The sequence below is a fragment of the Brassica napus genome, chromosome C4, assembly GCF_020379485.1.
Source record: "Brassica napus cultivar Da-Ae chromosome C4, Da-Ae, whole genome shotgun sequence".
Lineage (NCBI taxonomy): Eukaryota > Viridiplantae > Streptophyta > Magnoliopsida > Brassicales > Brassicaceae > Brassica > Brassica napus.
In genome coordinates this window covers 44621929-44632057 of record NC_063447.1, presented here as the reverse complement: position 1 = coordinate 44632057, position 10129 = coordinate 44621929, and positions in this window count along the sequence as shown.

Here is a 10129-nt window from a genome sequence, read left to right as displayed (position 1 = left end):
TTATGTGGCACATCTAAATGCCTTCTAAATTTTTTTTCTAAGAATTCTAGAGCACCTAATATAAACTATAGTTTAATCTAACGTTGTCGCGTTTTTCCAAAATTATATAACACTAGAGAACATTATATTAACCTAAAATATAAGAAGTGTGTATTATTTCCTTAAATAAAAGCTACGGAATTACCTAATATGATTTACATATATATGACAATTAATGATTATGAATAATAAAGATTTGATAACAATTTTTGCATCTTTTTTCATTTTTGTTTAATTTTATATTATTAAAAAAAAAATAAACAATCACATTAACCATATGATAAAAAAAATTAGATTTTTTCTTATATGTTATATTTTGAATTTTTTTAAATGACTTTAAATTACAAAAATGAGAAAACCTTATATGTTATATTTTTTTTAAACGACTTTAAAATACAGAAATGAAGACACCTTATATGTTATATTTTTCTTATATGTTATATTTTTTCTTATAAGTTATATTTTGAATTTTTTAAACGACTTTAAATTACAAAAATGTAAGTTTTCCTTAAATATACGACTAAAAACATTAAAATGACATGTATCAATTCGATGGTTGATTTGAAAGCCTTCAAAACCATATGGAAGGTAAAAGTCAAAATAATTCAACTGTGGAAACAATACTGTTCACTTTTTTCAAGAATGTGTTCAATGGAAAAAATAAGGTTTTATGTCATAATTTGTTTAATATCCAATCCGATCAACCCATAATATATTAATTATAGTTTTGTTCCATAATTTTTAATAAAAATTGATCCGATCAATCGGAAAGAAACAATATAATAACAACAAAAAATTGTATATGTATAAATAAAATAATCAAATATATAAAAGAAATTATCGATAATATATACAAATAAACTCACCCTGCGCAAGGCGCATGTCTTATCCTAGTTTTATTATATTATTTGGTGCACACAATATATATTGCATAGAAATTAAATGTGATTTTAGATATTACTAAATCTCATCAAAAACATATTAAGTGTTAAGAAAATATAAAGATAATTCCATTGTGAATATAAAATAAATAATATAATAATAAATTCTTACTTATATAAAATATGTATACATATAAATTATTAATTTATAATTTTAATGGGACCATATTTACATAGAATTTTCTAAATGATTATTATCTTATTCTTTTATCGATTTGTGTCAAATTTTGAACCGGCCCAAGTTGGGACCGGCGAAATTTATTAATTTATGGAGATTATTAATTTATTGAGTATTAATTTATAGATGTTCTACTGTACTACTAATCAACCAACTAGATAGCTAAACTACGGCCCTTTAACAGATACACTTTGAGCCACCAGACATTAGCACGACTGACAACCTACCACAGTCACTAAGAGCATGTTTAATGGAGGTTCTCAGGGTGAGGTTCTTAGTGGAATATAAGAACTCGCTCTTAACTTTTAACAAAAAAGCTAAGAACCGGTTCTTAAATAGGTGAGCAACCAATTAGGCGGCCAGTGGCCACATAAGAGTGACAATGGCCTCCTTTAGTCACACTTTGAGCTATGAGGAAGGCTCCTCTGTTCGTTGATCGATCTTCTTTTACTAGCCTCCACCATTCTATCTTTGCTAACTCCTCCAAAATAGATGAAGATTGCCCTTTAAAATTCGGCCAAGCTTTAGGTCTCAATATCATCTTCGTCAACGTGCAATCATCCACCGCAAATATGACTCTGTAATAACGATGTGCCTTGATGCTCTGAATTGACCAAAGTAACGTCTCTAATTTCGCTTCATGGAGATTTTGAATATGACTGAAGGCCCTTCTACTATGCAGAACAACCCTTCCCCTGTCATCCCTAAGAACCCATGATCCACCTCCAATTTGGCCATTTCTGTCTCAATCAACTTCAATATTGCACTTAACCCATCCTCTCGGTGGTGGTGTCCAGACTTTGGACTTTGTCAACTCATTCACCCTATCTTCTTCTTCCAAACTCCGTTCATGCATATGAGCCAGACCACAACTCAGCCTCCACAAACGTCTTCTCAACCAACTCCGTTAGGATAACCTTCCTTCCTTCAAAGAGCCCATTGTTCCTGTTCTTCCATAAGAACCACATCAACCGCGGAATGGCATTGATGACTGCTTTCAGGATCTTCTTATCAGCCATACACATTAACAGGTAATGAACATTTGCATAATGGGAATTAGGATCAAACCCATTCTCCGGATAGTGAACATAAGCATGAGCCCATACCTGTCTAGCGATTGAAAATGTGAAAAAGATGTGATTTATGGACTCATTTTGATCCCCACAAGCTTGTCAACAGGGATCCATTCTAATCCCTCTCTTCACTAGAAGCTCTCCTGCAGGGATGGCATTGCTAATCACTCTCCACATGAATGTTTTAATCTTTGGCGGCGCCTTCACATCCCACACCGCATTTTTTAGACCGTTCAACGAAGGCAAAGCCTCTGCTTCTCTGATCTCTTCAACAAAGGAATAAGATAAATTTTATGTTTTTCATTAATTATCTAAAGTGGTCGCATGACCAGTCATAGGACGTTCGGGTAGGCGTTCGGTCGGGTTTTTTAGATTTCGGTTCTCTTTTGTAACACCTCCTAGATCTCATTCTAGTAAATTTGCAAGTACGGGTCGGGTTCGGATATAACACATCGGATTTGGGTCGATTTTGTATCACATCATAGAACGTATAAAGTAATCATATATCATTCCGATTCGGCTTATATCATATCGGTTCGGCTATACCCGAAATAAAATCTAAAATTTTAAAGCAAAAAATAAGAATTATATACTTACTTATATATAATTAAGTATTTAAGGTAGTTATTTAAATTTTAAATACTTGCAGATACCATATTAAAAAAAAAAATATGAAATTGAATATTTGAAGTATATATTCATGTTTCATATAATTATATTGTAAATTAGTTTGGACATTCGGATCGGTTTCTTTGGATATCTTTTTGGATTTTTTTGACTTTTTTTTGTTTTTTCGGGTTACCCGTTCGGGTTCGGTTAATAATACTTGGGTTCAGATATGTTTTGTACCACACCCATTCGGGTAGTTTTACATTTCGGACCGGGTACGAATCAGGTTTTTTGGTTCGGGTTCGGTTCGGATTTCGGGTTATAGATTTTATGCCCATTCCTAACCAGTCATTATAGTTTAATTATACCAACAAACTGGTTAATGAAATATACCAGATATACCAGCTTAACCAAAAAGAAAACACAAGTAAATAAACAGAGTGGTACAGCTTCTTCCTGTCAAATAGAAACCCCACCAGAGTGAAAACAAGAATCATTACAGAATCGCCTGAACAGAGATCAATATTCTGGAGTGCCATGTATAGAAATCAAATGCTCTATCAATCTGTAATAATTAAAAAACCTGTGCATATCACATTGATAAGATCAAGGATCAGATCTACTGAATAACACTGTATATTGATGATCAATACGAGGATTACAACAAAGGAGGAACACCTGAGTACCTCAACCACTCTATCAACTGAGTAGTACCTAGCACATCGCTACGGATTCACTATTTTAATCATCGATACCCCTCTAAGCAATGCACAACAGTTATTTATACTCTTGAAGTACAAAGACTTCTTCTTCCTTTATTCTTCAAGCTTGTAACTGCAAACCTTCTGTGTCATTCCAAAGCTCTCCTTGACCTTCCTTGTAGATGATATTTCCAGAGAGGTTCTGATGTAGTTCGTGAAGTACATCAGAAGGTGTGTCAAGACGTATGTCAAGACGTACGGCAAGACGTCGAGTGGAGAAGTTGCTTACAAGGATATTGTCTAAGGTGATTGCGTGTGTAAGTGGAGATTGGAAAAGGAAAGAGAATATCTTGTTGAAGACAAATGACGTTTTCCATTAAGCAAAGAGGTTTTGCTTGGAGAAGAAGTGTTACTTGGAGAGGAATAAGAAGTTTCCTTATATGGGAATGAAAGTTTATTAAGGTGCATTTAATGAACTTAGAGAGCAAGTCTACGGTTTATATATAAGGAGGGACGTGCCCTTATGAGAAAAAGGACCCAGAGATTAAAGTGAGAGAAAGTTTCATTTTTAAGTTTCATTGTGTTCTTGTTGAGTGTCTGACGGAGTGTTCCGTTGTACTTGGTGTTGTGACGTTGGTGTTGGCGTTACGTGTAGCAGAGTTGTCCGTTGTGGTGTGGTGATCAATCTGTACGTTGGTGTTGGCGTGCTCGTTGGTATCCTTGGTGTGCGTTAAGTTCTGACGTACTCGGTGACGTACTTGGATGAAGTACTTGTTGACGTACCTTCAGAGACTTGGAGGTTGAAGCCTAGACTCAGAAGGAGTTTAGCTCAAGGTTGGTTAACCTTGAAGAGTTCATGTTATAGAAGAGAGCGGTGATTCAAAAGGGTTGTGCTTGTATTACGCGTTTGCGAATTGGTTGTAATTTGCTTTCTCATTCTAGTGAATTCGAATATTGGACAAGGTCATGAGGAGTAGGAAACGAACCTCGTTAACAAACTCTATGTGTCATTTACTTACTGCTATATATCTCTGACTCATCCGCACTAACAAGTGGTATCAGAGCAGGGCTCGATAGAGTTAACGACTAGTTTCGAGTACATCAGGGCGAGTGACAGAGACTGCGTCAGGAAGTACGACAGAGTTTGGAAACCCGTCTCGATGGAGGTATATCAAGAAGGTACGTCCATGACAAAGCCACCGAGGCTTGATTCATCTAATTATGGATATTGGAAGGTCTGTATGCAAGCCTTCATCAGTGGTCTTGATGAAGATTGTTGGAGTATAGTTGAGACTGGTTGGAGTCCTCCTGTGATACTTGATGATGAAAAGATTGAAGTTCTTAAGCCGAGAGAGAAGTGGACTGCTGCAGAGAAGAAGGCTTCAAGCTGCAATTCTAAGGCGAAGACGGCGATCTACAATGCTATTGATGCGAGCTACTTCAAGCTGATTTCTCAATGTGTGTCAGCTCAGAAGGCGTGGAAGACATTGGAGAACATGTTTGAAGGTACTTCAAGTGTCAAGCGAACCAAGCAGGATATGTTAGCATCCAGATTTGAAAATCTAAGGATGGATGAAGAAGAAACCGTGGCTCAGTTTAGTGCCAAGTTGTGTGACATATCTAATGAGTGCTTTGCGCTTGGGAAGCAGTTCAAGGACAAGAAGCTGGTGAAGAAGTTGAAGAGGTCGCTGCCAGTGAAGTTTGAGTCAAAGAATTCTGTTGTAGAAGAAGCTCATAATCTGGATGAGATGGCTTTTGATGAGTTTGTTGGGATTCTCCAAGCCTTTGAGTTAAGCAAGGCGTATGGAGATAAAGATAAGAAGAAGGATAAGGATAAGGAGACGGAAGGTTCTTATGGTGTTGCTTTGAAAGTCTCACCTTCTGTAGATCCTATGGTGATGCTGTCAAGAAATCTTGCTGAGTATCTGAAGCAACAGCGAGACAGAAGAGACAATGGAAAAAGAGGTGGTTCGGAAGATCACCATCAAAGCTACGATGCTATGAGTGCAATGGGATGGGACATGTTCGGTTGGAATGTCCAAATTTACAGAGGCACGATAAGAAGAGGAACAATAAGAGTGACTCTGATACTGATTCAGATCATGGCGAGAATCTGAAGAACTTTGTGGCGTTTACAACCTTGGGTTCTGTGAAAAAGTCTGTGGCGGAATATGTGTGATCGTCTGTGTCAGGGTCTACACGTGGAGATGATTATGTTGCTGGAAGTGAGGATGATGCTGAAGGTTTCGATCTGGCTAAGAAATATGAGACATTGTATGCACAATGGCTCACGATGGTTCAGGAGAATTCTGTTTTGGCTAATGAGAAAGTCAAGCTAGAGGCTCAGATTGGCGAAGCATTGAAACATGCTTCAGAGAAAGAAGAAGAAGCAAGACAAGCTAGAGTTCAACTTGAAGAAACTCAGAAAGGTCTGAGGATGCTTAATACCGGTACGGATCAGTTGGATCATCTTCTCAGCATTGGGCATAGTGATCGGTGTGGTCTCGGGTTCAAGGGTGAATCTTCTAAAGGTGGATGTGTTTTTGTGTCTGCTGGTGTGACAGAGAACGTAGCGACATATGCTACAAAACCAGCTGTTAAGAGTTCAAGAGGATCTGTAACAGACGGTAAAGCTGCAACTGATGATGTGAAGGTTGCGACTGCTATTGCAACTGCAGCAAAGGCTGCTAATGTGACTGTCCCAAGGACTGGTGAAGCGACTGCTGCAAGGGCTGCGACAACAACTGCTGCAAGGGGTGCGACTGCTACAAGGAAAACTCTAGAAGTGCAGAGTGCACCTCGACGAGCTTTTGTTCCTTTTTGTCATCATTGTGGAGTTCGTGGTCATATTAGGCCAAGGTGTTTCAAGCTGTTGAGGGAGAAACATCAGATGAAGCAAACCTATGGTATGAGGTTTCATAATCTAGTATGTTATTGTGAAGCTGAAGGTCATGTTCAGCGTGGTGGGCTTAAATCTGGTCATGGAGCTAATCATGGAGGGATAAGGCTCATGGATACGTGGTCTGGAAGATCTGGTAATTAAGGAGATGGTGGAATGGGTTTCTATTCTCAGTATAGAGGATGACGATCATCTTCATATTAGTTTTTGACTATGATGTGGCTCAAAGGGGGAGATTGAAGATGATGCTTCATGCCTGAGTTGTTGAGTTCACATGCATAGTCAAAAAGGGGGAGATTGTAGATGATATTTCCAGAGAGGTTCTGATGTAGTTCGTGATGTACATCAGAAGGTGTGTCAAGAGGTATGTCAAGACGTACGGCAGGACGTCGAGTGGAGAAGTTGCTTACAAGGAGATTGTCTAAGGTGATTGCGTGTGTAAGTAGAGATTGGAAAATGAAAGAGAATATCTTGTTGAAGACAAATGACGTTTTCCATTAAGCAAAGAGACTTTGGTTGGAGAAGTGTTACTTGGAGAGGAATAGGAAGTTTCCTTATATGGGAATGAAAATTCATTAAGGTGCATTTAATGAACTTGGAGAACAAGTCTACGGTTTATATATAAGGAGGAATATGCCCTTATGAGAAAAAAGGACCAAGAGATTAAAGTGAGAGAAAGTTTCATTGTTAAGTTTCATTGTGTCTGACGGAGTGTCTGACGTAGTGTCTGACGGAGTGTCTGACGTAGTATCTGACAGAGTGTTCCGTTGTACTTGGTGTTGTGACGTTGGTGCTGGCGTTACGTGTAGCATAGTTGTCCGTTGTGGTGTGGTGATCAATCTGTACGTTGGTGTTGGCGTGCTCGTTGGTATCCTTGGTGTGCGTTAGGTTCTGATGTACTCGGTGACGTACTTGGATGAAATACTTGGTGACTTACCTTCAGAGACTTGGAGGTTGAAGCCTAGACTCAGGGGGAGTTTAGCTCAAGGTTGGTTAACCGTGAAGAGTTCATGTTATAGAAGAGAGCGGTGATTCAAGAGGGTTGTGCTTGTATTACGCGTTTGCGAATTGGTTGTAATTTGCTTTCTCATTCTAGTGAATTTGAATACTAGACAAGATCCCGGGGAGTAGGAAACGAACCTCGTTAACAAACTCTGTGTGTCATTTACTTACTGCTATATATCTCTGACTCATCCGCACTAACATTCTTTCCAATGAGTCTCCAAGTCAGCTTACTTACAAGGATGATACCTATCACACATGCAGCAAGCAGAGTACTTTCTTTACCTTCAGTCGTTTAAAATAGAACATAATTTTTGAGGTTGTTTTGACGTGGCAAAGAAGACAGCTGAAAGTCGTAAGAGCAAATTGTGGCAAGAAGATATCTGAAGTTTACAAAGGCATGTAACTAGTTAAATCTACCCTTGACAAGCCACTTCAAGAAAAAATTACACTTAGACATACTTTACTCTTACCTCGTATTACCTTAGCATATTTTCTCCATGTCAAATACTTTCTCATATAGCAATGTCTAAATTACTCTTCAAACTAAAATTATGATAGTTACCTTTTTACTTTCTCCGTATCTAACTCTTCATTACCACTATATTTGTCTAAACACTAGACACCGTAAATCTTTCCACCGCAGCATCCCAAAGCATAGGTGACTCCAAATTATAATCTTTCTTCAAATTTCAACCACGATTCGTTTATTCTCACCAGTGATTTTTTTCATTATGACCAGCAATTTGTTCTGTCTCACCGGCAAACTGTCAATTTCTCACTGTTGCAGCCCAAACTTTACGGTGACTCCAAGTTTCCACCTTTCTTCAATTATTTTACCCTTTTAATCTTATTTCAAACCTTGTGTTATAGATTTGCTTAGATCCATTTGATTCCTTTTCAGATGAATAGCGACGGCCACCATCTTTCTCCTCCGATCCGACGAAGACACAATCCACGTCTTTTGGTTGGGAGAAGTGTGGTTGGAGAAGTGTGGTTGCTGTCTGTTTTTCAACCGTCTTCTACTCCTCCACCACATCAGCCCGGCCACAACTGTGCCACACCGATTGAAACTGACTCCAACTCTCCAATAAACAGTCAATACAACGCATGGCACTTTCAATCACATTTTCTTCGACCAAAATTCCTCAACCCTCTCCCAATTCCTGTGACCACTCCTCACCAAACCATGTTTCACTCAGTCAACCCTCTCCCAATTCTTGTGACCACTCTTCACCTAACCACGCCTCGCTTGACCAAATCTCCCCATTTCACGCCCGCCTTCGCTCTCTTTACCCAACCAGCCATCAGATTAATTTTCTCATCTTTTAATCTAACGATGCCAAACAAATCACACTGTTAAAGAAACCTACCAATTAATTGTAACTAAGAAAATGGTAACTAGTTGATATTCATTTCTGACCAGATTGCAAGTGTGTTAGAGAAAGACATTTAGGGAAGAAGAAATACAAAAGAAAGTCAAAAAGTATATCTCTAACAAAAAGTACCTAAACATGTTAAATACCAACACAAAGTAACCTTTTGTGTAACTTTCTCCCACTTCAAACTTCTTCTACAAAAATATAGCGAGAAAAAACGAAATTCTGTTGTTCGTTTATTAAAGGGCAAGAGAGGAAACTACTTTTTTTTACATAAAAGCTTTGGACAGAAAAAAAAAAGTTATCCATCTCAAAGGCGAAACAACTTATAGAGCAACACTTGTTTATTAAGCAAAGGTGAACTCCAATTCGCAAAGTAATCTTGTGGCAAACTCCCGTAGAAGTTGTTATGGGATATGTCAAATATCCACAGACCACAGTGCCAGAAATGGAAAATGACTTTAAGGAGAAGAAATAGGACCATGAAATCTGTTTGATCTCAGAACAATTATCCGGCAAATCATTCAACAAGAAGGGAAGGTGTCAGCCATTATATTGTTCTCCACATTTAGAAACTTGAGGCTTGCAATTGATAAGAGACCTTTGAAAATACAATGATGACTGGTTTGAGAAAACACATGTAGTATTTTGTGTGCTAATCTTAAAGTAATACATGAAGTTGTACATGAAGTCATACAAGAAGCTGAGGTGACTACTGAAATACATGAGTGGATAACACGGGCTTTGAGTTATACAAGTCAAGACGTGGTTGTTAGATTTGGTAATCATCTTAAATATGAGGAACAACTTCCTTATTCTTAGCAGAAGAAAAATGAAAGATTGCTTGAAGATTCTAGAATTAGAGCTTAGCCGTGGTAATAAATACTAGGAAGCCGCCAAAGAAAAAAGCACGCCCTCAGGGTGTTCTTGCTAGATTCAAACAGGTGTGTGACATCGTTTCACTAGATATATGATGAAATTTGTTGATGGTTTAATTGCAGAGAACTATGCTCATCGAAAAGAATAATGACTAGTACTTGTTCTAATCATTGTAATTCTAGTTAAAAGTGGTACAAGCCTTTGCATATGTTTTAGCTTCTTTGATTCTCGTTATTGTTTCTTCTTTTTGCTTTGCTACTTATAAAAAAAAAATTAGAAAAGGTACGTTTCTCTTCTCTTTCTGTACTTCCCAGAAAATCTCATCATTGTAATTGAAGTTTATCAGTCTGAGTCAAGTCGGTGTTTCATAAAGATTGGATTTGTGGTTACTTTGTGTTAATTGAAATTGTATTCACGGTATTAATATTC